The sequence below is a fragment of the Salvelinus namaycush genome, chromosome 3 (assembly GCF_016432855.1).
Source record: "Salvelinus namaycush isolate Seneca chromosome 3, SaNama_1.0, whole genome shotgun sequence".
NCBI lineage: Eukaryota > Metazoa > Chordata > Actinopteri > Salmoniformes > Salmonidae > Salvelinus > Salvelinus namaycush.
This window is the reverse complement of record NC_052309.1, coordinates 79231200-79234640: the sequence shown is the minus strand read 5'-3', so window position 1 is coordinate 79234640 and position 3441 is coordinate 79231200. Positions and strand designations below refer to the sequence as shown.

Here is a 3441-nt window from a genome sequence, read left to right as displayed (position 1 = left end):
ACATGACAAGAGGAAAACTCCTGGTGCACAACCAAATTTAGAAATTAAACCTTGTGCTCTAGCTGTCAACAGTAAAACGGGGGTCCGCAGGCCGCCAGTTTCCCGTCCCTGAGATAATTATTAGAATCAGGTGTGCTAGATTAGGGTTGGAGTGAAAACCTACGAGAAACAGGGTTGGAGAGCCCTGTTCTATGGAGACAGAAACTAATATGACCCATAGCAACAGCTGAATACAAGAGAGACTATCATTCAGTGGTTGATTACAGATCAATAAAGTGATGTGGAAAGGTTTAACTGGCATCACGTCGCTCATTCTGCATCAGAGGAATGGAGTTTGGTTCTGGAATGCCCTGACCCGCTTCCATTTCTCTGTGGCCTTGGTTGCTAAAGATGAGATTATTACATTAATGAGAAATTAAGGATAATGTTTGATAAACAACAGTAACTTGAATGGCCGACAAGTCTATAGTTTGTAAGTGGCCTGCAAGTTCCAGGCTGTTCTCATCCTGTTTGTGACCTGCTAGGACCCCATTGGTCTGACTTTAAACCCTAGTAGTAAGACAGAGAGAACTAGTCTCATAACTAACATAAACCCTCTGCAACAATTCTAATTGACTTAAAGACAAAAACAGTTATAAAGCTGTTATAAAACCAGTTATATAGGATACTCACCGCTGTTTGTCTCTCCAAGGTTTGTACACCCAAAAAAACACCAAGAGCAAACCAGCAATGACCAGCACGAGAGCAACAACACCAACTGAAAAACAAAATGTAGTCATCAGATGTTGACATATTCACACAAATGAAAAGGTTTTAAAATAGCCTTCTAACAGTAGTTGATCTTGGTAGTATTGTTTTGTTTCATTTGCTCATACAGAGGAAGCTGTGGTGATAGATTTGCTTAAACACTCATCAATGATTTTCCAGATCAAATCAGTGTCACCACGGTTTGTATCAGGATTGTCTCCATCTATAATGGATGATTAGAGAGAATAAAGTCATTTCCATGACATAATCAATACAAATACTGAACAACACAGAATAATGTGTTATGTAGTCTTTCCCTTAGTTTAATTTCCAGGCAGGCTTCCAGAAAATAAAACATAAAAAAACAAATTCTCAAGGGATTGACATTGGTCTCCCAAGGCACTTGTCATTGGCATGTTACCATTCAATACGATTGCATTTAATGTTATCCTTCATGCAAATAAGTACCCCATCTGCCCTCTCCCCTGTATCTCCTGACTATGGGGTAACCAGGGACATTAAAGGCAGAAATAGGAGAACATTTCTTTAGCCATGTCTCAGAGAAAAATATTAAATCAAGATTAGAGTCAGTCAATAAATGTTCCATCTATTCCCTCTTAGAAATAATGCTAGGAATATTCAGATTACTTAATACTGTCTTTCTGTAGGCTTGGAACGAGGGTGCCAGAGCACTTTAACCTGATGAACGGTTTGAAAAAGTTTCACGGTACGATGTTTTCTAATCACTGGATTAAGGGAACTGAGTTTCTGTCTTGAAGGAGGGTTTTGTTTGTGACATGTATCAAGAGTTTGCATTAAAGTGAGATTATCTGCAGATTGCACATTCTCTTGAAAAGCCATATCAGTGACAGAGGTTATACTCACATACACAGAATGTCCTTCTCTGAAACCGGTAATATAAACTACTCACACCTAGATGATTTCATTCATTCAGGTTCCACCATTCATCAATGCTTTTTGAGGCTCATTAGAGGGACTTTTCTCCACTTCTCCCTGAATTATATCCTCCATATCAGCCTTCTTTTCTGCAGGTGTCCTACCTCCAGTCTAATGGGGAGCTTGGTACTCTGTTCAGATTTACTTGTCATTTGCTCATACAGAGGAAGCTGTGGTGATAGATTTGGGTAAACACTCACCATTTTTCCAGGTCAAACTAGTGTCACCACGGTTTGCATCAGGATTGTCTCCATCTATAATGGATGATTAGAGAGAATAAAGTCATTTCCATGACATAATCAATCAAAATACTGAACAACACAGAATAATGTATTATGTAGTCTTTCCCTTAGTTTAATTTCCAGGCAGGCTTCCAGAAAATAAAACATAAAAAAACAAATTCTCAAGGGATTGACATTGGTCTCACCTGGGTTGATGGTTGAATTCAAAGGTACTGTTGTCACAACCTCATTCCTCATCTCTACAAAGGCCAGACAGAGGTTAAAAGGTGTACAGAATTCAAAATTAATGAATATGATTTAGTGCTTTTCTCTATGTGCCCTTGAAAGATACTTGAAATTGATGGAAAAGAGGAATGTCAACTATCTACCTGTGACAATGTAATGGGAACATCTCTCCTTAACTGGGGGTTCTTCACCATTAGACTCAGTTCCAGCCTTCTGCTAAGAGGGAATGGGGAGGGGTATTGTTTCATCAGTTGCATCCTAACAATACGGGATTAAACCCATAAATAAAAAGACAAATGTGTAAGTTGTTATAATCAACCTCTAAATAATGTGAAATTACAGAGCTCACCTGTGTAGAATTAATGTAAATTATGTTCATTTTCAGATTTTGGCATTTATAGAGGGTGATTGAACTGTTGTTCATCGTTACCACCTCATTCTTATCAAATGCCATTGGCTTGTTCCCTCCACTGTTGGCAATGGTAGTCTGTGGGAAAGAAAGGCAAAAAACGATTTAAAGTTGGAAAAAGGCAAGTCAAATGATCAATACAGAATGTACAGTGCAATCGGAAGGTATTCAGACCCCTTGACTTTTTCCACATTTTGTTACGTTACACCATTTTTCTCAAATGGATTAAACAAAAAAAATCCTCATCAATCTACACACAATACCCCATAATAACAAAGTGAAAACGGGTTTTTAGAAATATTAGCAAATGTATTAAAAAAAATAAAAAAGCAGCAATACCTTATTTACATAAGTATTCAGACCCTTTGCTATGAGACTCAAAATTGAGCTCAAGTGCATCCTGTTTCTATTTATCATCCTTGAGATGTTTCTATAACTTGATTCCACCTGTGAAAATTCTATTGATTGGACATGATTTGGAAAGGAACACACCTGTCTGTATTAGGTCCCACAGTTGACAGTGCATGTCAGAGCAAAAACCAAGGCATGAGGTCGAATCAATTGTCCGTAGAGCACCCGAGACAGGATTGTGTCCAAAAAATACCAAAACATTTCTACAGCATTGAAGGTCCCCAAGAACATAATAGCCTCCATCATACTTAAATGGAAGAAGTTTAGAACCACCAAGACTCTTCCTAGAGCTGGCCGCCTGGCCAAACTGAGCAATCGGGGGAGAAGGGAGTTGGTCAGGGAGGTGACAAGAACCCGATGATCACTCTGATAGAGCTCCAGAGTTCCTCTGTGGAGATGGGAGAACCTTCCAGAAGGACAGCCATTGCTGCAGCACTACACCAATCAGTC

The 3441-nt window shown here is 38.9% G+C and overlaps 1 long non-coding RNA gene across 1 annotated transcript; it reads right to left on the bottom strand.

Annotated features, from left to right (window-relative positions):
- Positions 1-295: 295 nt before the first annotated feature.
- LOC120044636 lies at positions 296-2389 on the bottom strand. The gene is made up of 5 exons (XR_005476573.1): positions 2315-2389; positions 2132-2185; positions 1905-1958; positions 673-757; positions 296-384 (listed from the first exon to the last, which is right to left on the bottom strand). It is a non-coding gene; the product is annotated as an uncharacterized LOC120044636 (long non-coding RNA).
- Positions 2390-3441: the final 1052 nt, after the last annotated feature.